Source organism: Vipera berus, assembly GCF_964194415.1.
Source record: "Vipera berus genome assembly, chromosome: 2".
NCBI classification, from domain to species: domain Eukaryota; kingdom Metazoa; phylum Chordata; class Lepidosauria; order Squamata; family Viperidae; genus Vipera; species Vipera berus.
The window spans coordinates 136,414,067-136,427,095 of record NC_138203.1 but is presented as its reverse complement, the minus strand read 5'-3'; the positions used below and the strand labels follow the sequence as shown (position 1 = coordinate 136,427,095).

At 38.7% G+C, this 13,029-nt stretch overlaps 1 protein-coding gene across 5 annotated transcripts in view; it reads right to left on the bottom strand.

Moving 5' to 3' along the window:
* Positions 1 to 13,029, bottom strand: part of CSRNP2 (cysteine and serine rich nuclear protein 2) — a 50,033-nt gene that overhangs the window by 32,640 nt on the left and 4,364 nt on the right. For 2 of the 5 annotated variants that reach the window (XM_081316624.1, XM_081316623.1), the window contains exon 2: positions 11,558 to 11,716. The exons of the other annotated variants lie outside the window; for them this stretch is intronic. The gene's annotated coding sequence lies outside the window, so the exon portion shown is untranslated. The remainder of the gene's footprint in view (positions 1 to 11,557; positions 11,717 to 13,029) is intronic. 5 annotated transcript variants of the gene reach the window in all.

The following is a 13,029-nucleotide window of genomic DNA, read 5'->3' as shown; positions in this document are numbered from 1 at the left end:
CCCAGCTCTAATTATCCTATTCTCCAAAAAAGTGAATGTTTCGGCTGAGATTAGGAAATCACAAACTCAAAGAGGTGGGCTCTCTCATGCTTGTAACTGTGGTATTTTTGAGAAATGGGGACACTTTCAAAACAAAAGCCATGTAGCTACATTACTCACCAGATTCTAGCATACTTTTGACCATTTCAACAATTTTATTTACCAGAATGTACTGACATCAACATATATTTAAAATAAAAGGTACAAGGGTCACATGAGAACAAAAAAAATCTGAGCAGATTCTGCCACTAAGTGGGCTGCAACATATCTACGAAATACTCAGTGAAAATGAATATTTTTGAGTAAAATTTGATAATTAATGGAGATACTAGAATGGAAGGAGAGAATACCATAGGAAAGAGATTTATTTATTTATAAAATTTATTGGCCGCCCATCTTACCATAAGGTAACTCTGGGTGGCTTACGGACATAAAAATACATCTACATTAAAACAAGAGTAAATTAAAACCAAGATTATAATCAAAGACACATGGGGGAGGGTGTGGGCGGGGGGGGGGGGGGGAGGCAGGATCAGTTGTTACTTGATTAACCTCCTCCACTGTGCTGTTCCCCTGTTGGGACCCCAGGCCAATTGGCAGAGCCGAGTCTCTAGGCCCTTACGAAAGGATAGGAGGGTTGGGGTCTATGACAGCACTTAGCAATAACACTTTGACTTATATAACACTTCATGGTGCTTTACAACCCCCTCTAAGTGGTTTACAGAGTCAGCCTATTGCCCCCAACAATCTGGGTCCTTATTTTACTGACCTTGGAAGGATGGAAGGCCAAGTCAACCTTGAGCCAGTCAGGATTCAAGGAATTGAACTCCTGGCAGTGGGAATGCAGCCTTAGCCTGCAATACTGCATTCTGATCACTGCGCGACCACCGGTCTTCTTCATAAGAGTTGTTGTAAGCGGAATGTAACCCAAATCCAATGCCCATACAATTTGGTTTCTCAGGGCCTCTATTTCCAGAGTTTTATGTCCCTTGCCTCAGCTGCCTGGCACCTATATCTCTTTATGGACTGCATGCACCATGCTGTAATCTCACTAATGCTACCGTTTCTTACACACACAAAAAGAATCAGTAAAAAGCAAGGCTTTGATGCGATTAACCAACCAATCTCTGGTGGAAAAAAAGAATCACATTTTTCCCCCACGGGAATTCCCTTTCAAACTTCATAAGTGCTTTATGCCTATTGTGTCTCCTCTCCTTCCACCCTCACTGCCATTTTGCTCTCAATCAAGGGATTTTAAGGGAATTCCCTTCAAGGCTGGGGAACATCTGAGTGTGGACCTCTTCGTACCCATCAGTCTTTTTTCCCCTTTTACATTAGTTTATTGTTAGATCTTTTTAAGAAAAAAAAACATTAAATGGGTTATCTGGCATGCTGCACAAAGCAAAGTACCAATTGCAAATATTGCCTTTGTGTAAAAGAATGTCTCTGGGCCCCACAAAGGTGTTCTTAGAAAATAGCAATGGTAACTGGATGCATCCCAGGGCTTTATCTGTTACTATGCCAGGTGTCCAGGAAACACCCAGAACCAAGATCAGATCAAACATGGGGATGGCTAAAGGGATTAACGGAGACCAGCGTCAACAGCTTGTGCTTCAGATAAACGGGTGTCTGCAACTGGCCAGACTAATCAGGCTAAGTGTTTTCTAAACTGGCAAGCTTTCCCATGGCAACCATTTTAAAATAATGGCTACAATATACTCAAATGCCAAATCAGCTCACAACTGTCAAAAGGTTTCCTCCTCCTATAAGATCACAAAAGCTAAAAGAAGTGACCCACAAGAAGCAGAGACTCAAGAGAAAAGAAATATGCTAAAGAGAAGAAATACTGGAGGCTTAATAACACCTTATTTAACTAAAAAAGTAGGGAAATATAGCCAGCTTTTTAATTAGCTCTTTTTCATGTTCTGGTGTTCGGTGCAAGAGGAATTCTATTTCATTGCTAGGCACTTAAGTGGCCTAGAACAGGGCTTTTCAACCTTTTCACTCACTGTACCACTTTTAGGATATGGCAACATCCGAGTACCACCAGTCGCCTAGCAAGGTGTCAAAAACTTGACCAAAAAAAAGGGAAAAAAGTGATGAAGTACAGGTAGTCCTCGACTTACAACAGTTCGCTTAGTGACTGTTCGAAGTTACAATGGCACTGAAAAAGTAACCCCCAAGCCACAGCCGAGCAAGACACCTGCCTGCCTGCAGGCGGTGCTCTTCCTGCTGTCTGAGGTTTTCATTGTTGTGAACATTTCTGTTGAGGATTGGCAGTGGGGGTGGGGTGGGGGTGTTTGGTTTTTACTCCCCCCATCTGCTGGGTGGTTGCAGCAGGTTTTGGTCACTTCACATGACCCTGGGACACTGTGACCGTCATAAATATGAATCAGTTGCCAAGCATCTGAATGTAAAGATGCTGCAACATTCCAGCTGATCGGCGCTTCTTCTGGGCTCAGCAGAAGCACTGGGATCAGCCCCGAGCTTCAGCTGGAGCCTGGCGCTGATCCTGGCGCTTCCACTGAGCCCTGACAGCCCTGCAGCTCCAGCCATCTCTCGCTCAGGCTTGTGCGGTGCTGCCACCGGTTCAGTTCATTCCCCTCCCCTGCTACCACTTTTCTAGGATGGTCACGTACCACCTGCTAGGTGCTAATGTACCACAGGTGGTACCCGTACCACTGGTTGAAAAGCCCTGCCCTAGAAGGTCCAAAGTAGGAAAATATGCTTGGCTTTGGGAACACAAAATGTTTTTTTTTAAAAATAGAGGTTATTGTGAGTTAAAATTCAAATACAAACAAAATATAAGAAAACTGAAAAGAAGTGCAAGAGAAGATTAAAAAGAAAAAAAAGGTACAGGTAGTCCTAGTCTTATAAACACAATTGAGCCCCAAATTTCTGTTGCTGAGACCATTTTTGCTCCATTTTATGACCTTCCTTGCCACGGATGTTAAGTGAATCACTGCAGTTGTTAAATTAGTAACACAGTTGTAAAGTGAATCTGGCTTCCTTATTGTCTTTGCTTGTCAGGAGCAACCGTCATAAATGTGAGTCAGTTGCCAAGCATCTTAATTTTTGATGACATAACCATGGGGGATGCTGCAACAGTTGTGTGAATAAGAGTCGTGTCATTTTTTTCAGTGCTATTATAACTCTGAATGCTCACTAAACAAATGTTTATAAGTCGAGGACTAAATATAGTCACTTTATGACTTTTTCCAGTGCAGAAGAATACAAAAAAGAAACCTGATATTCTAGAAACAAAACTGAAATCTAAGATACGTCACTACTTATCAAGGTGGCCCCCTATTTATGTACAACCCAAGCCTGATCAGTCTGCTTAAGGTCTATTGTAATATGCTCAGTCTTATCATCCAGCTAGAAGGCAACGTCTACTCAATCTTGATTTTCTTGGAAAAAAACCCCCAAAACCTCTAAGCAAGAATAAACATGAATAATACACAGATATAATTTCGCTGGAAGTCTTCATTCTAAACTGGGAAACCAAACAAAAATCTTGTAAGAAGGCAATGGCAAACCAATTTTGATGTCGTTAAGGAAACTGCATGGATGCATTTCATGATGTTACCAGGGATCAAGTTCAATTTGAAAGAAATTAGATTTTGGTCTTCTAGCACTTATTAACTTGTTTCCTCCCCTTTTTTTCTCCCTAACCACCCCAAGCTTCCAATATTTGGCTTTGTTCCAATACGCACTGTATTAAGGCAGAATTAAATGGAAAGCTACAAGAATGTAAATTTGCATTACCCTCAAGGATTTCCTAATGGAAAGAGCTACACATTAAAAGAAGAAAGCCGGATGGGCATGTATGTTGGTGAGACTGGCTGCAATTATATTACATGCCAGCTCCACCGCAAGGAAACAATTAATTCAACTTATAGTCTGCTCCAATCATGTCTGATTTTGAGCAGTTTGTAATTTTCTTTCTTCACAGGAAGTCCCCTAGAATATGGAGGCTTCTCCCAATTAGACAAACAGGTTACTCTCCTCGTCTTATGCTGATTTTCCCAAAAGCTATACTCATAATTATTGCATGACACCTACACTACAATAAAAGTTACACTTAACAGTGGTAACTATATCTTTTGTTTTCTTAATAGCATTTCTAAAAATGGTTCATTAAGGACAATACATCCAACATAATACTTAATGTTGAGCAGCCAACATAGCAGCCTTGGTTATGATTCTCTTTCTTTGAAAGCTTTTTCACATCCAATATTGTGTGACTACATAATCATCAAAGCACCTCAGTGCAAAGTCAGTTTGCACAATCTTGTAAAAATTCAAGAACTTTTAGTTAAAATTTGGCCTAAAATAATAAAAAATAGATGTTATAAACATCAGCATTCTTTCCAACAGTTAAGACTGTCCTACACATAATTGCTTATGTGCCAGCAAATTGTAGCACATAGCCAAACTTGATTATTGTTGAAAGTGAAGTAATGTTGGTCCAGAGTTGGAACTTAATAGGGGATAGCCTGGGAAATCCTGGACTGTTGACTAAAAATAAAATAAAATAAACTGGAAAGTAGGAAAAAATGCTTGAAGAAGTCAAACTGATCTTTTATCACTGCCAAGAAAACTGCATAGATTGGCTATCCAGGAATGAGTTTGAATTAAGGGCATCTTTATACTCATTTAACCTTCCAAAGGTCAAAAAGAACAACTGTAATTATACAAAATGCTGAGAAAGCACAACCATAAAAATCAACTGTCGTGGAGAAGTGAGAAACATACCAAGTTATCACACTCAAGATATTTGGTCCAAAACAAACTAAAAATCTCATGGAATATTTTAAGATTAGTATCTTACTTGCTCTCTTAAGAAGTGGTTAAGTGACATCTGACATTCAAAACCAGAAATAAGTGGGGGGGGGGAATGAACACGTTTTTAAATTCTACATTTCTCATATAACATGTTCATAATTTATATGAAATACTGTGGCGGTCTGTGACTGTAATAAAGATTGAAATTGAATATGAAATACACTCCATTTTTTTTCCTGTGTCACAACTCCATTCACAAACAGATGGGGGAAAATAGGCAATTAAGTGGCAGGGTAAGGTGGCAACAGCACAGAAATCCACATGGGAGTAGCCAAGAATGTAGCTGAAAGGATTGAGCAGCAAGTTTCAGCCTATGATTAAAAACAAGCATAAGAGAAGTTGCAGAGAGAAAAATACTCCTGCTTACTGCCTTTTCATTACAGGCTTCCTTTAGGCAAGGACTGCTACCGTATCTGCCTAGAAGATACTATGGAGTATTGCAGGGATGTCGGCCATGACTTTGCATCCCCTATCTAGTAGTCCTTCTTTCAGGCAAGTGACAAATGCTCTTCTTTATAGAGAAAAGGCATAGTAAAGGCTGTCAAAAGGGATTTAACTGCAGATTTTTCCTAAGTTCATGGTGAATTTTGGTCACTCTTGAAAGACCTTAAGACCTCCATTTTTCACAAAATGATGCTAGAGGCACATGAGCATCAAATAACTATGATCCTGATCCTCAATAACTGAAGAATCAAACAAACAGTAGATATGTTATGTCTAACACTGGTATTCAAAAGAACTTCATACAATTAATCTTTCATACACACTATAAAGAGGCCAGTCAGTATAAGGGACACAATTTCTTGCTGGTAACACAACTGTTTTTGTTTCTGGCTAAGTAAAGTTTGGTGCTGTGTAATTCAATAAGAACTCTTTGTAATTATATTTAAGAATCTCTCTCTCTCTTGCTCTCTCACATTTTTTTGCACAAACCACACTCATCGTTGCTGCTTTTGTACCTTTGGCCATTGCAGGCTTTGCAGTTTGAGTACTACTCTCTGTCAAGTCACTTCATTCTCTTTTATCCTTTGTTCTTTTGCTATCATTTGACCACAGCTACCACCTTGCCTACTACAGCCTTCAAGCTCTTGCCTCTTTAGCAATTTTATAAATCTAACAGTAGAATGGGAAATATTCCAGAAGCAACAATTCTTCTGACCAGCTAACATCAATCCACAAAAATGTTTTCTTTCTTTCTTTCTTTCTTTCTCTTTCTTTCTTTTTCTTTTTCTTTCTTTCTATCACAAAATACAGTGTTAACAATGCAATAATCAAGGCTTTGCATAACAAACTCATTTACTGGGGGAAAAGCCAGGTCTTCACAATTTTCTGGAAGGCTATTTCCACCAAGTTTTTTAAAGCTGATTATCTGGAAATGGAGTCATATTTGACTGGCTCCCTTTTACTGCTAGAAGATAAAGCTATATATGTGGCGATTCATTAAGAACACTATCAATGCATCTTCTGATATAACTTCAGGAATTAAAAGCTGACAGGTCTGTGGTTTAATTTAATCTCTGTATTAAAAATTTATCACACTGAAGTTACCATCTTGAACCAGCAAACTTTCCAGCTGAATTTTTTCTATATATTAGGCATCAATAAACCAGACACAGAAATGAATTACCTGACTTATATACCGTACAACTGATAGCCAAGTAAGAGAAGATCCTAGACAAGCATTTAAATCAAATAACTATAGCTATGCATTTAAACAAGAGTGGCACAATATACAAAATATAATTAATGATCCCTATCACACCTGGTAGAGCTCTGTGTCTCCCTTTCACCATAATGGATACTGGGGTGAATCTGCCTTTGGGCATTTTTTTTCCCTTAGGAAATACAAATGGTAGCAGAAAAAAGGAGTGGGAAATGGGAACAGTTGGTACAGGCAAAAATCCCCTCAGTAATTGGTTGCATGGTGATTTTTAGGCCTACATCTTTTTTAACAAAATCATTCCAGCTGTTCCTGGCAACATGTTGTTACCAGCAATCAGACCTGTAACATCTGCAGGTTCCTCATTTATTTGTTTTAAAGAAAGATAATGTAATTTTAACCAATATAATACTTAAAATTGAAATATAGGTGTGCTTTTCCAGAAGGTCTACTATACCAAATGAAGAGATATAATTTAAAGCCTGCTCTAGTCACCACCCATACCCAGCTGAACTGGTCCCAGTTTAGCATCCGATTCTCAAGGCTGCTTCCTTGCCTCTGGAAACTTAGATGTCATAGTTTAGTATCTATGGTCAGGTAATCAAAAGAACTCCAAGGGGATTCCCACATTACTTCTGCTGTTCCTTCTCCTCCACTGTGACATTTCTTCCTTCCATTTCAGAGTTTTGATTGCATGGACTTTTGTATTTATTTTTCCTTAAGCAAACTCACTGGAATAGATCTAAACCAATAGTTAAATCTTAAACAAAAAAGCAAATTAGATGTTGAACATATGAAAGAATTCCTAAAAACAATTAGAATAGATAATAACTTTAGATAACAATTGTGGAATTGTAATTATTATGTTTTTATTTGTCTCTTTTGTTAACATTTTTATGCCTTGGATCAGTGTTTCTTAAAATATTTTTCTCTCATGACCCATCCCACTTTTAAAATTTATGGAGAAGCCCAAAACAGCTTTTGTTTACATTGTTTATATTTATCAATATTTACTATATTAAAAATTAAAATTGACACATTGGCTGCCATTACTGCTTCTCACAATTCTTTGACAGGATTTTAATATTGTACTATTTTTCAACATAGGCTGGCAGATAATTCTGATTTCACACTCTCTTGTTTGGTGATATTACAATACATTTTGAGATTTCAGCTGTATATCTAAACAATTCAGAACTTACATTACTATTTGCCTATACTATTCTATCACGTTGAAACATTTTAGGAATGGTTTTCTCAAAGTAAAATGATCTCCATTCTAAAATAATACTAAGCCAAAAATATAAATCAGGTGATCATCTTAGTAACAGTTATGTAGCTAGCATATTCCATTCAAATTTCTGCAATACTGTACTCACATTCATTTGAAATGGAAAGAAAAATGCATGAATATCAATTAAACATACTACCTGTATAATATATAATGCTTCAACTCTTCTGTTTGTAGACAATTTGAAGTAGGTCCCCAAAAGTGTAACCTTTCTGTTAATGTCCTTATTTGACTTGTAATTTCCATAAATATTAATAGAGGTAGTCTTTGCTTACCGACTGCCTTGTTTAGAGAAGAGCTTTTCAACCTTTTCACCGATTATACCACTTTTAGGATATGGCAATATTTGAGTACCACCTAGCAAGGTGTCACAAACGTGACAAAAAAAAAACAACCACCCTGTTCATAGTCGCAATTGCACTGAAATGACTTATGACCATTTTTCACACTTATGACCATTGCAGCATGTCCAGGGTCATGTGATTTATATTTGGATGCTTGGCAACTGATTCATATTTATGATGGTCACAGTGTCTCATGGTCATGTGATACCCTTTTGCAACTTTTTGCCAAGCAAAGACAATGGCAGGGCTGCTGGTGGCCAAGTGCTAAGGCGGGACTTCCTTCCCTCCCTCCCTCTTTCTCATGCCCACCTCCTTCTGAAGGAAGAATTTGAAACCCCCCACCCACCCCTATTTTCTCTCTTCCATATATTCATCAAACAAGGAAAAACCTCCAGAGACAGAAAAGACAAGCTGATGAGTGAACTAGCTTAAAAAGGCACATTCCCCTTTAAGAATTAGCTACTGGATAGAAAGGAAAGTTAATGAGCTGGCAGCCAGCACTTAAGGAAGAAATGTAGTAAGTATTGGCTGCCCGCTAAGGCAGCCTCCCCAAATGGCTTCATTCATAAGTAAAGGAATGTTACAGGCAAAATCCATTCAGGAGAAAAATACTTCAAAATCCCTTGCAGCAAAACTTAGTTAACAATAACAGGAGACATCAGCCATCAGCCAAATAGAAATTGCCGAACACTTCTTAAGAACACAAAGCCCCCATTGCACAAATCCCAGAACTTCAGTCACAAAAGCACATAAGAATCCTTCCACTCTCCATCTCCCTCCCTCCCTGTCTCACCTACAGCTGATGCTACCTTTCTTCATTCCTCGTGGAGGGCAACCCCTCCTCTGCTGCATTTCTTGCCTGTTTGTTGCTGCCAGCACAGGTGGCTGCCACAGAAGTTGTAGATCAGCTCATGGCCGGTCGCCCCCCCCCTTTCACCTTCAGTGCAGCTAGAGCTGACTCCACCTCCTCCCAAGGCTTCTTATTTTCTTCTCTCCCTCTCCCACTCAAACTGCCTCCTTTTATAGCCTCTCCTGTCTCTGCCCCCCCTTTCTCAGGGGGGAGGGTGAGCCAGAAGTGAGCCTGGGGCCTTTGCCTCCCCCCAGCCACTCTGCAGCTCCAGAGGACTCTCTCACAGTTAAGTCCTTGCCTGCGCTGGCTCTTTCCCTCCCCCATTACACTTGGCTAGGCAGGGCTGCGTACCACCTGCCACTCGTTAATGTACCACAAGTGGTACGCATACCACCAGTTAAGTCCTGGTTTAGAGACTATTCAAAGTTACAACAGTATAAAAAGAGCTTTGCAATCACATTTACAAAAACCATTGCAATGTCCTAGAGCCACACACCACTGGTGAGCTTCACAACTAGTTTGCAACAAGCAGAGTTAATCGTGAAGACAGAAGAAAAAAATGTTCATCATGGTCATCAGATGTTTTACTTAGTAACAGAGTTGCTGTTCCCAATTGTGACTGCTAAGCTAAAACTACCTGTACTAGAAAATATTGAAATCATTGTGGTTGTACTTTCTTACTACCATATTTAGCGATACAGGAAGTTGTTAGATAAGGAGACAAACTTTTGGGGACAATATCTTAACAAAAAATAAAAAAGGAGGGGGGGGAAATGTGACCTTTAAAAAGAAACATTTCCTCACCAGGATGGACAACATTAAAACTAAGAAACAAATAAAAATAAATGTGTTGCTAGATCCTTTAAGTCCAATAATTGATTTATCAAGAGAAATAAAATGCATTTAATCTATGTGAAAGGCTGCCTACTATATATCTCTATTAGCTTCACTATTCCATTTCGCTCTGCAGCAGAATAGTAGCTGTAACTAATGACTTTACTTAGTATGATTTTACTGTTCAAAAGCAATGATACACAGCACTCAAACTGAGATATCTAGAATATTTAGAATATCTTGTTTCTCCCAGACAAGACGCTTTATTTAGAACAGTAAGTCAAGGTAAGCGGAGGTTTACTCTGAAGGCAAGTATGCTTATAAATTCTAAACAGAAATCTTTTAATACTATTGGAGCGAAATGTTCCTTTAATTTTAATTCAGAAAAAGATGGCTACCACAGTGATGTTGATGTTTGGGAAACACTTTTCACTCTGCTGCATAAAAGCCATACCCTTAGCAGCACAATCACTAAAGGCACAGCCACAAATATGTCTGCTTTCCCCTAAATATCACAGCAATGTGATAATAAGGTTTGATTTGGAGCGATGAGGCATATTTAATGACTTTGGGTACTGATAATTGAGGCATATTTAATGACTTTGGGTACTGATAATTCCTACAGTACTTGTCAAGTACAGAATGCTAGCTTGTCTGTTAAAGTACAAATATCAGACTATACTACAGTAGGTGCACTGGATCTACAGATCAGGCTCGCAATCTTATTCTTTTCTTTCTTGGGTTCTTATTTTTTCAAATCAATACAAATAGATAAATGGTTAGGCTGATCAGCCAATATGATGTGGAAGTAAGAGTACTGTACTGTATTAGGACAAGATATTTAAAGCACTTTCCTATCCAGGCAGGCACCATTTTTGGCTAGTTATCATCTCTTCTTCTGTCACAATTAGGCTCAGTGACGAAGTAAAAATAAATGGGCAGGTGGGAAGAGAGAATTACAGGCTATCTTGAGCCTCTTGAAGGAAGGAAGGGAGGAGTCATCAATGCAGCCTTCCTGAAAAACTAGTTCATTACAGCCAAAATGAGCTAGAATATTCCTAGCCCAAACCATGGCACCAGTGTAGTCAAGCACCATTAATTCAAAGTCCATCTCTTGCAGTCATTTTCTTTTATTAATCAAATTTCTATGCTGCCAATTTTATTTCATGAGTTGGAACAAAATTGCTCAGTTAGGGCACATAAGGACCAGAACATACTTTTAATATCTACTTGAAGAAGTATTTTTTCCTGAAGCTTCAGGAGAATCAAATTGCAAATAAACTGGCCAATCAACCAGAACAGTGAAGAAATGCGCACTGAAAAACCTTTGCCTTTATATTCTTCTCATCACTGAAGGGAAGGCAAAGGCAGATAGATATAGCACTGTTCCAAATAAAGATCAGAAACTCCCTAGACATAACTCTACTACATATCTCCACTGCAGCAGAAGAATTGGGCTACAGCACTATTGAAGAAAATAATTTAACTTAGGCAAAGAATAGGGAAGCATTAATCACTGAAAGTCATCTTAAACCAGGAAATAGGGGGCTTTTTTAAAATACTGTTTTTAAGTACCCGCAAAAAAACAATAATTTGGAGGAGAAAACAGCCATAGACCTTTGACATATCCCTCTAGGATAGGATCTTTATTTTAGAATTCTGGAGTACCTAATTTCATTGTTACCACATACTTGTAAGCAGAAATGATGCATCCAGAATGACATGGCACCTTCATTGCAGAGAAGCAAACTCCTTGAATAAGATGACATCATTAGAAGACTCAAACATCAGATGGCTGCAAATGATCCAAGCCTGATCTTGTTTTTAAAAAGTTCAGCAGGCTGTTACATCTAGTATAAAACACAGAACATATTCCAAAGAAATGCATACTACAATGTTTTTAGTGCAGGATTTTGAGCTAGGCCACCAGGATTGAAATAGCTCAGTACAAGGACAAGACTGATGCACCACAAGGCAAATACAAATCAACTGTTTCAAAAGAAGAGATCTATTGTATCTCTCCACAGATAACACATGTGTTCTGTAAATTAGCTTCAGAAAATTTTTTAAAAATAATTTTGTATTAGAATTTTTATACAAAAAGGAAATACAAAATGGACATATTATTTATGTACTGTATTGGCAAGAAAGAATATAATCCACAGCAAGAAGTTTATCTGGTCAAATGATCAAAGTTAACTGAATCAATAAATAGCCTAAGAGTGATTTATTCAACATTCTTGATTATGAATTCATCAGCACAAAATAGATCTTCTGCATCAGTGCATTTACAGAGATTTTCAATCTGTGTCCTATATAGGAACAGATCTGACAAAATGCAACCAAAGAATTGTACTCAGGTTTTACCACTGTGAAAGAGAAACTAAAGAGACAGTTACTATATTCTTACTCTGCCCTTTTCTGCACTTCTCCTAGGTCAATAATATTAGGATGCCGTGTAGAAATGTATACAACACTCCAATGGTGCACACTAGGCTTGCCTAAGGGTATATATTAATATAGGTAGAATATCCTTGTATAAAGTATTGTAATACGGGCAATTCTATTTCCAATATACTTCCTCTGTGATTCCAAGCATCTACACATGAGAAATCTAACTTCCAGACACCATAATTTCCAGGATTTCTGGAAACTAGATTTCTCATTTCTAGAACAATATTTCAGAGTCCAAGTGAGGATGACTGAAGTCTATTACTATTGTAGTGAAACCTTGTTTTAACAGTCCATCTTGGGGATGTGTGTGTGTCTTAGTTGCAGTTAAAATGTTAAATTTATGAAAGAATATTGTTGTGGCAATTTACATCATTTGCATAAGGATATTAGTAAGAATATCATGTAAATCAGGGGTGTCAAACTCAATTTCATTAAGGGCCACATCAGCATTGCGGTTGCCCTCAGGGGGCCGGGTGGGTATGGCCAGGATGGGCGTGGCCTACTGGGTGGGCGTGGCTAGAGTGCATATGGCCTACTGGGTGAGCGTGGCCAGCTCTACATCGTTCGCATCAAGGGTGCCTATGGGGGCCTGGGCAGGAGTGGGACAGATCTGAGGGTCTCTGGCAGGAGGAGGGTCTCTGGGCCAGGGCCAAGGCAGTGGGGGCCGTTCCCTCACTGTTTCCAGGATGGCTTCGTGGGCCACATGAAA